The following is a 15,054-nucleotide window of genomic DNA, read 5'->3' as shown; positions in this document are numbered from 1 at the left end:
TGAGGGCGCGAGGGGGACTAGCGCGCGCGGGGCACCGGCTCCGAGCGCGGGCGACCCAGTCCGCGCCCGCGGGGCCGGGGCCCGGCGGAGCGGGGGCAGAGGGTGCGCGTGAGCGTGCGCGCGGGTGGGAGTGGGCTCGAGTGTGTGCGCGTGGTGCTCCTGGTCGGGCCGGACAGCTATTTCCCCGGGTGAGCCTCCGCTTTCTCGCTCCCTCCTCACTTTCTCGCTCGCTCTCCCTGGTTGGTCAACAATAAAAAGCAAGGGTTCGGAAAAGGGTTTCCAAAAAAAGTTGATTGCAAACAGGCGGTAGCTTTCCGGCCTCTCCCCCCAGCCGGACTCTGTTCGGCTCCCTTTTCAGTTTCCTCGCACCTCCAGTCCAAATTGGGAGGAAAGGGAGGGGTGGCGGGGAGAAGCTGCTTGCTTCACCCGATCCTGTCCTTTTTTCCTGCCAGCTTTCCTCACACTTGTCCGGCGGCTGCTGTAATTAAAGCTCCGAGCGTCATTTCCAACGCTCCGCCGTCTCCAGCTGCAGCCCCACAGAGAAATTAATAAGACTCGGTCCGGGAGGTGGGGGAGAAAAAGAAAAAAAAACGGTGCGGCGGGGGGGGGGCGGTGAGTAAAACAACCCTCCACGCAATCAGGCTGGCTCGGCTCAGCCGCGCAAACCCCGCCCCCAATCCGACCCAACTAGCCACGCCTTCTCCCCCAAAGGGAAATCTTATTGGTTCAGCCACTCCCCAAAATCTTGGGCCTCGGGAGTTGGGAAAACACCTGTCCGGGAGCGGGAGCCTGGTGGTGGGGCGGGGAAAGCTGGATTTAATACGCTCACCCGAGGCCACGGACTGAAACAGAGGCCCTCCGGACAGCTGGCCCGCAGAGTGCGCAGACGTGCTTACAGAAAAGATTTTTTTTTCTTTTTTAGACAAGAAAGTCACCACGGTGCTCATCCACAGACAGGACTTGCCCTAGAAATAGAAGAAAACACTGCTTCAGTCATAAAACCTACCCCCCCCCTTCCTACTTCCTCATGCTTCACACTCAGAAAGTAGTGTGAAGGGAATCTAAGCACCCGTCTTTCCCCAACTATACAGTCTCTCCCACCCTTCCCACCCTCCCAAACTGACCAAACTAAAATTCCACGTTTGCAGAGCTGCATCCTTAGATTTTTAGACTTTACGGGTGATTTCCTCTTTTCCTTGGACTCTAGAACAACGTGGTTTGGGGTTCATTCCCATGAAGCAGATTCTAGTCCAAAGCTACCAATTTGGTTCTAAAGGCTAGAAATGGTCCCAGGCCTGAGCTGTTCCGTCTGAAATAACTTAAGAAGGCAATGTCAGGACATAACCAACCTCACATGATTAGGTTTTTTCTACAGTGGACCCGGCTTTAGTCTCCTTCCATGTTCTCACTCAGCCAGTTCACACTCCCCAACCCCCAGAGGTCATTGCTAGCTACAGGAGTTTCTGGACTAAAATATCTGGGATTGGGTCATATCATTGTACAATATCCCTTGCTTTTTACAGCTCTGAAACTGTACCCTGGACAGAGGCCAGAACCTCCTGAGGGTAGGAGGGGAGGTTATTGGTTTGCTATTTGCACAGGCGTTCTATGTATGAATTCTTTTCCTTTTTCAGTTTCTCTAGAAACAGCAAATACATAAATAAAAAGTATCAGGGGAGCTTAAAAATTAAGCCACCCTGCCTCCTCCCTCATCATCTGAGACCTTCCTATTCCTCCCCCACATCTTTTATCTATAGCCTTGTCCCTTAAGAATTTCCATGGAGCTAGAACAGAGAGAAACGGCAGCTTCATCCCAGAGGCCTGAAGCCTTCCCTTTCTTAGGCAAGTAACAGGCACAGAGAGCAGGCCAAACAAGCTGAGCATGCTGCTTTACCCAGAGCAGCGTAGGGCCAGGAAAAACTAAGCCTAGAGCAGGTGACAGTGACTTAACCAGAGTGGTACTGATTGCAGCAGAAGTGTGCACACTGTTCTTTGGGATTATCTACGCTGTCTTTTATCACCCTCCCCCCTGTTTTTTCTTTCATTCAATCTCTTTTCACTCCCCTTTCCTTAAATCCCCTTCTGTTTTTTTATGATGACCCTCAAACACCTCTCTTCCATGAAAGCTACTTCTTTGTAAAATTTCCATCTGTCCCCAGAAAAGCAACTTAAGTGATTTTTTTTTAAGTATTGCTTTTGGAAAAGTTTAAATTTATGTATTAGAATAGTCTTGTTTCTGATAACAATTATTTTGCAAGAAGTGAAGAAATAGATTGTGTATTTTAGCTTAAATCGAGGGAAAAATTAAATACTATGGATATGTTAAGGTTTTCTTCTACTTGTGTCCACTGTGATAGTTTTTACTCCCCCATCAATTTTATAGCTCTTTTGTGGCAGGAACTCTCCTGTACACCTTGGTTTCAATCACACATCTAAAATAATTCTTGGCAAAAGAGAGATTTCAATTAATATTCATTGATTAAAAAATTAGTCTATATTTTTTTAAGTGCTAGACAGCCTATACAAGGTATCCACCAATTACATTACCTGACACACCCATGATTTGCTTCTAATTCTAAATTTGTTCTGCCTAGATCCCATTTTCCTGGTTCTAACTGATTGAAACAATGATTGATACCTTGCCAAAGTTGGGTATCTGACCACCAGCCTATAAAATGAATTGGCATGAAAGCCCTACTCAACAAAAGCATCCTACTCAACGGTGACTGGTGTACTCAGAGTCTAGCTCAAATAATTTGAATATGAGACCCCAGAGATTTAGACAGGAAGGTGGTACCCTGTGTGGGCACACTGGAAGAGTGAGAAAGTAGAAGCCATGAGCTAGAGTCAAGAATTAATTCTATGTCTGCTTTCATTTGCTCCCCATCTCAACTGAGTCATTCTAAGTTGGACCACTCAGAATACCAAGTAAGACCAGTCAAAATGCCTTGTTCACTACTGATCAGATGAGAGATAGTCACTCCCATGGAATCTCTTCCCTGAGATTTTTCTGCAAGGGAAAGAAAGAATTTGTATTCAGTCATTCCCTGGTAGCTTTTGAGATACAAAAGTCCAGAGCTGGCCTGTCTATATTTCTTTCTATGTAGGGATGACCAGTCTGCAGTGAGAAAGAATGAAGTTGCCATTTGAAAGGGGCAAAAGGTCAGGTAGGTGTGGAGAATATTCAAGGTCTTCCTGTGGTTTTGTTGTTCAAATCCCCCTTTTCCTTAAGCTAGTTCAATTTTGTTACCTGAAGCCCCAACAGCATGAAATGGTAAAAGAACTTCTCTAACTTGTGTGAGATCATATAGGCCATCATGCCGCTTGAAGAAGGTATCTTGATAAGGCTCATACTGTTCAGATTCCCTTCCCAGTTTCTCATGATTTCCCTTGGCTTAAGTCATAACCCCAAAAGAGAAATTCCTTTGGCCTTTGCTGCTCCCCCATATCCTCTTCTTCACTTCATTTCTTCCATTAGTGATAGAGTTCAAGGAGACTCTTGACATCATGAGTGGCAGAATACTACTGGTAGGAGAAAGGAACACATTGATCTCAGAGTTCAGTGTTGAAGTAGATACCAAGCTTTGTCCCAGAGTTTTGTGGTTCACTCCAATCTTCAGCTTGTTTCTAAGACCTACCTAATGGTAAGATTAGAGTTTGCTCCTTTAGACATTTTGCTATTGACCATAAATATAAATTTGGGACAAATATCAACTAAGAAAAGAAAACAAGACCCTATCATAATTCATTTTCTTCTTCTGAACATTTAAAAATAAATATAGGATTCTAATTTCCCTCCCTGGCCATAGTCATCTTCCTCAACATCTTTCTAAGTTACCTGGTGATCACAAACAACTCACTTCATAGACTTGAGCCCTTTGCCTCATCTAAAGGAAGGGATTGTTATGTCCAAATCTAAGACCTCATGAGTATATGATTTACTGACACCTACTAAGTGCAAGTCATAATTTCCACAGACTTCATTTGTTTCTTATATCCTTTCCTTTTTTCCCCACTTACCCATACATACTTCTTCATCTGGGGCACCAACACAGCCACATCTTAAAATGCCTTAGGAAAATATCCAAATAACCTTACTACTATATTACTGTGAACTGCTCAAAACTCTGGATCTTTACTATTCCAACAGCCAGGAAATTTTGGCAGATACCAATCAGTTTCAGTATTATGATGAGCAAGCGGATGACAGATGCAGTGTTGGTGTCTTTTGTTTGGTTGGTTTTTGTTTATCAACTAGCACTTGAAATAACATCTTTCCTCTTAACCCTCAGAGTTCTGAAATTCTCTGATATTTTGGTGAAGTTCAATGTCACAAAGCTAAAAAAATCTTCAAAAGTTCAAACGTTTTTAAAATGCATAAATATACACTAACTAAAGAAATGTTTTTTGTTATTTTAGTTAATTTAATATCCAAAAAGGACCTCCCCAAGAATATTTTGGTTTTGGTTAGTAAGTGTTTTCTTTTATGTGCATGATTAAGCCTTAATTTTTCAAGTGCTAAGGAGGAGTGACTGAATGTAAATAAATCAAATCTGTGTTGCCCTTATGTCCATTCATCAGTGTCTGTCCAAGTCTTTACAGACATTTTTGGTTTGTGGTTGAAACTGCAAAACAATTTCAGCCCTGTGGACAGAGTCGTCTTTTGCAAAGAAGTTATGCAAAAATGATTTTCCTAGTAAAGCCTTTTCCTGTTTTGTATCTGCTTTACATATTTTCTTCAACTAAGTTCTCTGTCACGCATAGCTTTTTCTATTGCTTTGTAAGCTTAAAAACAAAGTAAACCTTCAATAACAGTTGCCAGTTGAAATCTAAGCAGAAAAGGGACAGTTCTATTTTTGCATGTTCATATATTTATAAATAAGTTAACTTAGTGAGGTTATTTATCAAGGCTATGATTCTACCTGGCCTGAAATCTGAACCAAGATAAAATTTGTTATTTACTTTTTCAGGTAGCCTCTTATGTTGTATTTCCTTCCTTCTGTATTCTTAACTCGGCAAAGAGCTGAACCATGTTATGGTTAAAACACAGATTTCTCAAAAGAATCTGAAGTTACATTTGCCATACACACAAAAATGGATGTTATTCTAAGGTCACAAAGAGTTCTTAGAATTTTTCTTGAGCACCTGCCAAATAGTCAACTAAAGTCATAATGTAGAAACCGTGTATTTTCTTCTCAGGTTTGTGTAGGGATGGATGAATCTTCAGAGCTTCAGACAAAAGGTCCTAATAGTTTAGAAAGGGTCCTAAATTGTTGAGTCTTTTTCTCTCAACACATTAAGAGCCTGGTATCTCCTTGCCCAATCAATTACCTCTCAGAATAACAAGTTTCCCTTTCCGTTTTTGGATTCTCCAATTCTCTTGTTACCTACCCTTCACTAGCCTCTCCTTACCTCTGAAAATCTGTTAGGAGGCCCAAGACATCTGGTAGGTTCTCTTCTTGGTCCTAGCTCTGAATGTATCACAATTTTCTATGTTCCCAGGTTATATAACACAGAGGATATTCCATGTTCCAAAACATTTAATATACTACAATTCACCAGTAGAGAAGGCCCAGCAGAGAAGCTATCAGAATTATTGAATCTCACAAAGCAGTAGCAAAAAAATTACAATAAAGAAATGGCAGAGAAGTCCCTGGCGATCCAGTGGTTAGGACTCAGCACTTTCACTGCCGGGGCCTGGGTTCAATCCCTGGTCGAGGAACTAAGATCCTCCAAGCCGTGCGGCGCGGCCCAAAAAAAACAAAACAAAAAAAAGGCAAAAGTTAAACTTTTCATCACGTTTGATGGCAAGGAAGAAAGCACTAATAAAAGGATGTGTGTTGGTATTTACGTATTTTCTACAGAAGGATAGTTATTAATTTATATTGATCAATCTACAAATGTTTTCCCTTTTGACTTGCCATTAAGGTCCATAAAGATTCTCAAAAAACAAACACCGGTTGGTGTATCTTTGCTTCTGAGGTCTTAGATTTTCATTTAAGAAATCCAATCATGAACATAGTTTGATTCCCATCAAACTATTCCCTTTAAACTGCTGATACAACAAACATATTAATAATGTGCTACTACATCAAAGCAGTATGGCTTAAGAAAGACACAAATATTCCAAGAGCTGATAATATTAAATTCAGTGCAAGATAGCAGTATTCAATTAAGTTCTGTTTAGTTGGGAAAAGGTCAAGCTGGACAATATTTCAAATCTGAAGTAAGAACATCTACATTTACAAAAATAATCTTAGTAAGGAAAAAATCTAAAGCGATATAAAGTTAGAGAAATATTTTTTGTTCAATGAAACTTTTACCTAACTATAATTGGGAACATTTAATTAAATGATTTTTAAACAACACAGACCTTCTCAAATATACAGTCAATTTAAAATCATGGTATTAACAGTATGTAATGCCATATTACATTACATACTGATGGTTTCTAATTTTCCATCGTGAGCCTAATTTACTTTTTTTTTTTTGGCCGTGCCACTTGGCATGTGGGATCTTAGTTCCCTGACAAGGGATTGAACCCGCACCCACTGCAGTGGCAGCACAGAGTCTTAACCACTGGACTGCCAGGGAAGTCCCAAGCCTAATTTATTGTACTTTTAAAGTAAAACTAATTTAAAAACAATATATATTACTCTGTGTAAATAGTTGAATGAAGAAATATTCCACTATATATTTCTTTTAATATTTGCTTATACTGTATAATGTTTTGCTATTGACAAACTTGTGTATTTTATGTACATTTTCAATAAAATTATATTAACAAATATTATGCTATAAGGTAATAATATTTATTTTAGCTACTACATGCATACTGTCTCCACATTCTTTCTATGTAGCCATTTAGGGTAAACACTGATAGAGAAAAATGTTCTTTGTCTAATCAAATACTGGAAGAAAATAAAACAATTGTGATAATTTATTGTTGTCTATTGGATAGAGTGAGAGGGTAGGAGAGGCCTGCTTCATACAACTTAATTTGACTTTGTTAAATGAATACTTTGAGACAAATGGAATTACTATTTGTCTTAGTGCATCTACTTATCACTCCATTTAGGAACTCCCCAACACACTGGAGATGTAATGCATTATACCGAAAATATAATGATCATTGTAGATGTTGTCTGTCGCTCTAGTATTTCTTTTCAGAATACTGCTCTGAATACTGTCATCATGTCCTTTGAATCATAACCCTCACGGAATATTACTTAAACAGCATGAATCAGTGACAGTATTTACTACTAAATCCAAAACTAATTTTCATTTTGTCTTAACATGATTATATTTAAGTATAACCTCGCCTTCTAGTATTTGCTGTGAAATGAATGTTAGTCACTTACATATATTTACATATATGTATATGCATATATCCATTATTTCACCCAGATTTTTCTATAAAATGAAAAACCGTACTTTCTACTATATTCTACTATCTGAAATAACATATATTCTATTGCCTTTTCCCAGTTTAGTATGACACTAACATTTAAAACTTCCAAACTATGTAAAACAACTATACTCCAATAAAAATTAATTTAAAAAAAAGAAAAAAAATCCAAACTAAATATTTCTAGAGGTATGACCTCCTCCCTTTACACTTTCCCACATTTTCCCCCCTCAAGAAATTATGTTTTTGAAAGAATATAATTATACTTTTATTTTTAAATGAGGAAGGAAGAAAATAAAAATGAAGTTTTACTGTACTGAGCACTGCATTTCACCCTAGGTGAGGACAGCAAATATCAATGATAGCAGAGTGTTAATTACAAAAGCAATCAACAAGCAGACATAAAGGTATTATATTTTAAAATAATAAGAAAAAATACATGTCTTAGGTAACTGAAATATTTGATGCATATATGCAATTATATTATATATTCAAATTTATGACTTGAAAGGGTCATCCTGATGAAACTCCCCTGCCTGTTTTCTAAATATGTTTGAAGTGAATGGAAATTCACCACTAATATAAAATTGGTACTTTTATTTTTTTTTAACCACATAAATAAAATCAACATAGCTGGAAGATAAAAATAATTATTTCAAATATTTAAATAGGAACCATGGCTCTATCAGCCTTTCAGTAAACAATGACTAATTGTGCTGGCTAAAACTGTACCTTCAAGATTGGAAGGCACAGATTCCAAAAAGATACTGAGGTTGGTTCCCACTCCTGTGGCCTTCACTGTACATTAATCAGAAGTGTTTGCTATGCACATCTTGTCATACAAAGCAATTATGGTTGTTCCTAAACTGACCTCATGTTTATTTATTACTTCAGCTTTTTACTCCCAAACCTTGTCTGATCTTTTCAAACACACACAATTTTTATGTTGCTTTTTAAAGGTACACAATACAGTGATTTTTAATTTATTTGTTCCTAGTATAAATGGAAAAGCTGTGTAACTCCCTCAATCTGCAATGCAGTGCTTGGTGAGTCTGAATAATATTCCGGTGTCTGTTCATGCAAACTATTTCCACCCCAGGGTCTTTGTGAGGATGAAGAGGCCCTTCCAATCGCTTAAGGCCATGACACCTTGTTTAGTCTTACTCTGCAACATTAGCTGATAACGAATGGAGACTGTCAGCTACAGTACACTAAGCAGAAAAAAAAAAAAAAAAGAAAAAGTATTTTTATAGCAGAGCAGTTGAAAGCAAAAAATTCATTGGTAACCATTTATTTACATATTTTCTCAACTTTACTTGCCCCCAGCAAGTGAACTCTTGGAGAGAGATTACATTCATCAGGAAAAATAGCTTAAAAGCATAAATCCACCATCAATAATACCAGTAATGATCTTTAACTGGCTAATATTATATTGCCACAGGAATTCCCATTTTGTGACTTCTGGTTGAGCAACAGTGGCATCCAGTGGCTAGATAATTGTTTCCATGATTAAAGTGTCATGGGAAGTTTGGGTGAACAGTACTAAATGCTTCAGATGTATTTAGCCTAAGCAAAGGAATTTACTAGGAAAAGCAAATCAAATGCCTTTGTTTCCAGAGCAACCCTGGATCAAGTCTAAGTCATGAGATTTGACTCTGATGACTACTTAATACTGGCAATCTCTCCAACACCCCTTAATAACATCAATTTAGGATACCTATTAACTGTCTACTGTGTATTCTCATGTTGACTCCATTACCTATAACCTTGATACACTAGAAAGCTTCCCTACAATGAATTAGACACCAATTCTATGAAAAATATTCCACAAAATCAAAAGCTGTAAAACAAGAGCTGATGATATGTGCTCAATGCTCATTTTGTACAAAACTGGTCTGATGACCCATGTATTAAATACGACCCCTAATATTTGTACATAATCCATGAGTGACATCTGGAATCATGTTGGTATTATGGTGGTATAATAAAGAGTCCTGGACCTAAAAGGTTTTTGCCCCAGGATTTTATTTACTGGCAAGCCCAATAAATCCTCTGAACCCCATGACATCTACCTCCCAGGGATTTATGAGGCTTAAATGTGATAAATAAAAAGCTTCCTGCACAATCTTTGGTACAGAGTAGGTACTCAATAATGAAGTAGCAAAAAACAAGTTCTGTACCCAGACTGCCTACATTCAAATGCTAGCTCTGGCACTCACAAGCTATGTGATCCAGGGTAATTTATTTTCACAACTTGGGCTTCAGTTTCCCCATATATAATTAGGGGATAATAATATCTGCCTCTTAAAATTATAATGAGTTTTAAATGAAATAGTACGTTCAAATTTGTAGAATAGTTCCTGGTATATAGAAGACACTCAGTAAATATTTTCTGTTCAAAGTCGCAGTCTTTGTATACAAAAGAGAGCTTACTAAGAGCAACAGTAAGAAATGCTCTATAATTTTTCCCCTGGTTCTGATTATACTTAGCCCTGAACTGTTCACTGTCTATGTCATCTATATGATTAATGACATATATTTCTCAAGTGGGCAAACCATGATGAGAAATACAGTGTGTGGAGATGGAACTTGATCAAAGCAAATCAGCAGCATCAAAGCAAGAACCTTAAGAAGTAAGGAGGACTCTGTCTGTTTCAGGGAAAAGAAGGTGAGATGGGAGGAACCGCAATAGACAGGGAAGAGAGGTGAAAATGTCCAAAATGCATCTGGGTGCGAGAGAGAGAGAGAGGCAGAGAGCGAGAGAGACTCTGAAGTTTAAGAGGTAATTGAACCAATACTTATTTTATCAGAATGCTTTCACATGCAGCTTTGTTAAGTAAGACAAACCTGAGTACTACTTGCATTTTCCACTTCTGTTTTACCCCATTTGATATAGAATCACAGCATTTTAGAACTGATAGGAACTTAGAATTGCAAGAGTTTCATGAAGTACAGTTAATAACGATATCATTAACACCACTCCTGTTTCCCTTACTGCTACCTGCAGATACACATTTTTGGGGGTATGTTAAAGGGTCTCATGTTGATGACGTTGACATTTAGGTACCCTGAGAAGGTTCTTTGGAGTTTTAGCTGCTTACTTCCTCCCTGATGAGGCTTTAAGTGGCCTCTGCTATTCTCTCTCTTCCTCCTTCTTCTTTCACTTCTATCCTCAGGGCAGATTAATTCCTGCTTTCCTCATGATATTTCAGTGAAACAAACATTAGAAAGGAAAGACTTCTCGAAAAATCATTTCAAATGCTCCCATAGCATACCAGGTATAGTCAAGGTTATTATTTGATTCTAATCTAGGTAATTATTTTTCAGTAAAAATAATTGATTATTTTATTTTGAAAAACCAAAAGTAGACTATCAACATCCAAACAAGCCTAAGCAAGAGGCAAGTTTGGCTACAATACAAGATGCTAAGTAGGGAGACCAGTGGAGCTGGGAGAACATTCATTGCTAGAATAAAGTGTAAGAACTGACCAAGTAGGGAATGGTCCAGGAGCAGTTGGACACAGATCAGTAGACCAAGGCACAGGGTCATGGGACTCAGTCCAGAAAGCAGAGAACAGCAATTGTCCAAGACATTCCATTCAGAAATCAAGCAAGGAGGGCAATCTTAGTCATGTTTGGTAGGTATTGCTCTGCAGGTTATGTTCAGACAGTATAATTTGGCAGAACCTAGACCAAGGAAGGAGGGCTTCCCAGTTGGACCAATAAGCCCTTTTTTCCCTTCAAAATATACCACTTTGGAATGATCCACTATTGGAAGTGTCACCATTATTGAGACATTCTTTGTGTTACTCATTTCTATATTCCTTACCTATTCAAATGTAAATTGCCTGTAGAAATGAAAATGTTAAATCAATAATCCCTTAGTATAAACTTATTTCATCAGCTCCTTTTCAACATATCAATAAAAGAGGAGGAACTACTAACATAAAAGTAGATGGGAGTCATGATAATTTTAAGGGGAATTAGGGAGCACTTCAGGCAAACACAACTTTCTTATTCAAAACAAGTCTCCAAAGCTATCAAACTAAGCACATAATCAGGCAATGGCCTGAGAACATGTCAAATTCTTGGCCAACATTTTTTTTGCTAAAGGCTAGACTCAGTTTTACTTACAGAAGCTCTCTTATAAGCACAGAATTAGGCAAGCATTTATTAAGTGCTGATTCTGCATTGCTAATGCCGTCACTAAAGAGCAGAATGAGAAAGTGCAGTGATAAAACTGTCCTTGGTATCATCTTACAATTGAAGAACTCTATTTAATTTGTCTATGTCACCTATAGGGAAAACAGCCACCAACAGTGGTTACTGTTTACTTTAAAAAGAATAGTAATAAAGAAACCTTTTTAACGCATACTTCTGTATATTCTCATAAATCTTCTCTACATTTTCTTTCAACTTCAGTTTCAGGAAGGAGTATGAGCTTAAGGCATATAACAGGCTAAAAGAAAAACACTCAAAGTAGAAAGCCACTCCATGGCCACTAGGATTGTTAAAAACAGTGCACACTTTCGGTGACCATGAAGGTGGGGAGATCCAGGCCGGGCCGAGGATGTTGGATCTCATTGTTCTCCCAAGCCGTAACATGCTCCCCTGAAGCCCCTCAATAAAATGGTCTGATCCTCCAAATAAAAAAAAATAAATAATAAAAATAAAATTAAAAAAGAAAAAGAAAAATACTGCACAAATCATTGAGGATGGGAGTGCTGTTTCTGTGTCTTTCAAGTACGATGGAACCCTATGCCAGGCAACAAAGAAATGTGACTGCAGTTCCCTTGAAGTGGTGGTTATTAAGTGTGCACTGTATTGAACAGGACAATTCAATTGGAGAGAGCTTTATGGTAAAGAATTTTTTTTAAAAACACGTTTCTTGACTATTTACAAATAGAACATATTTTCAACAGTGTCTTGATAACAGGTTGTGTGTGGGCTGTCAGCTTGCTTTGGCCTATTAAAGGAATCATGATTCAGCATTCTTGGAAGAAAAACTGGGATGTAAAAAATCCTCAATAAATATTTTCAAAACATGAGAAATACAGAAACAAATTCTGCTGTCTTTTTGTGAAAGAGCTGGGGGAGAGAGACTATGCTTAAAATTATAAGTCTAGATGTTCCTTTCTGTTCTCTTCCAAACAGCACAGCAAAAGGCCTTGATGTATGATTTGTTTTCCTGTACTCCCCGGTCACTAGAGAGGATCTACAATGGATACAGTGTTGATATCAGATTTATTTTCAGGATTTAAGAGATGATGTCAGAACAAGTGGCAGAGTCTCATGAAGCAACAAGTGGGTTTTGAAGTCAGCTTGTCCTCATAGCACCTATTGTCACTTTGTTTACAAAACAATGGGTTGCCTATTTCGGGAACAAGAGTACATGTTTGTGTGTTTATGTGCTTGTGTGTTTGTTATTTAATTAGTGTAGGAAAGATTTCTAACATAGTAAAAGAGTTTCTTAGCTAAGAATGAATTAATATATATCATATATAAATATATGTGTGTGTGCGCTCTATGTGGCTGAAACAATATTATTTAAGACTCATACTGCCAAATTACCAATTACTAAAAAACTAATATATAATAGAGGCGATAGCTCTTACATTAAGGTAGACACCTCAAAAGATTAGTGTCATAAACTGATAGTCTGACAGTATTTCTTTGGGGGACTTTCTGAGAACAGGTGTAAAAGCAAATGGTCTTAAGGGAAGAAGTAAGGGAGATGTTGATTTAGTAGTAGCAGTGTAGTATTTGCCACTGAGGAAGTTATCTTCAGCCTAGGGATAGTGAGTTACATTCCAAATCCTAATCAAAGGGGTCTGGGATTTAAGACAGTTTCCTGATACAGCTGGAATTCATACTCTCAAGGAATTTGCCTGTTTTTGAACTTGACTTTCAGTATCAGACATTAGACAAGCATGTTACTGTGTGTATGATAGCTAGCTAGCTAGCTAGCTAGATAGATAATCAATAGATAGATAGGGAAGAATATGGGCTGTGTGGGCAATGGTTGACACCAGGAATTACAAGGCTAGGAAACTTCTCATCTGAAACATAAATCTGGACACTTCATATTCACTCTGTGGATTAACATCCCTTTCAGAAATGAAGAAACCAAAGTTAGGTGTGCTTCAGTAATTTGTCACAGATGGCAGAGCTAGTATAACTTGAACTCAAGTCTTTAAATAATGAAATCAGTGCTCTTTATATTATATCACAAGGGCCTGTGCTCTTTTGTCTTCTAATTGCTCAAATTCATGGCTCTTTACAGCCATTTTCCACTCTCATGCCCCCAGAGGAGTCCCTAAGTAACAAAACTAGAACAATCCTAATAGAATACAGGTGACAGAGGAATTGAAGGAGAAACAGCCATATCAATTTTCTATGGTTCTAGGTGCTGCTGGCTTGCTTTTTTTTTTTTTTGTTAACATCTTTATTGGAGTATAAGTGCTTTACAATGGTGTGTTAGTTTCTGCTTTATAACAAAGTGAATCAGCTATACATATAGATATATCCCAATATCTCCTCCCTCTTGCGTCTCCCTCCCACCCCCCCATCCTACCCCTCTAGGTGGACACAAAGCATGGAGCTGATCTCCCTGTGCTATGCAGCTGCTTCCCACTAGCTATCTATCTCACATTTGGTAGTGTATATATGTCCATGCCACTCTCTCACTTCGTCCCAGCTTACTCTTCCCCCTCCCCGTGTCCTCAAGTCTATTCTCGACGTCTGCATCTTTATTCCTGTCCTGCACCTAGGCTCTTCAGAACCTTTTCTTTTTTTCGATTCCATATATGTGTGTTAGCAAATGGTATTTGTTTTTTTCTCTTTCTGACTTACTTCACTCTGTACGACAGACTCTAGGTCCATCTACCTCACTACAAATAACTCAGTTTTGTTTCTTTTTATGGCTGAGTAATATTCCATTTAATATATGTGCCACATCTTTATCCATTCATCTGTCAATGGACACTTAGGTTGCTTCTATGTCCTGGCTATTGTAAATATAGCTGCAATGAACAGTGTGGTACATGACTCTTTTTGAATTATGGTTTTCTCAGGGTATATGCCTACTAATGGGATTGCTGGGTCGTATGGTAGCTCTATTTTTAGTTTTTTAAGGAACCTCCATACTGTTCTCCATAGTGGCTATATCAATTTACATTCCCACCAACAGGTCAACAGGGTTCCCTTTACTCAACATCCTTTCCAGCATTTAGTGTTTGTAGATTTTTCGATGATGGCTATTCTGACCAGTGTGAGGTAATACCTCATTGTAGCTTTGCTTTGCATTTCTCTAATGATTAGTGATGTTGAGCATCCTTTCATGTGTTAGTTGGCAATCTGTATGTCTTCTTCGAAGAAATGTCTATTTAGGTCTTCTGCCCATTTTTGGATTGGGTTGTTTGTTTTTTTGATATTGAGCTGCATGAGCTGCTTGTATATTTTGGAGATTAATCCTTTGTCAGTTGCTTCTTTGCAGAATATTTTCTCCCATTCTGAGGGTTGTCTTTTCATCTTGTTTATGGTCTCCTTTGCTGTGCAAAAGCTTTTAAGTTTTATTAGGTCTCATTTGTTTATTTTTGTTTTTATTTGCATTTCTCTAGGAGGTGGGTCAAAAAGGGTCGTGCTGT

This window comes from Eschrichtius robustus, chromosome 5 (assembly GCF_028021215.1).
Source record: "Eschrichtius robustus isolate mEscRob2 chromosome 5, mEscRob2.pri, whole genome shotgun sequence".
Lineage (NCBI taxonomy): Eukaryota > Metazoa > Chordata > Mammalia > Artiodactyla > Eschrichtiidae > Eschrichtius > Eschrichtius robustus.
This window is presented reverse-complemented; position numbering follows the sequence as displayed.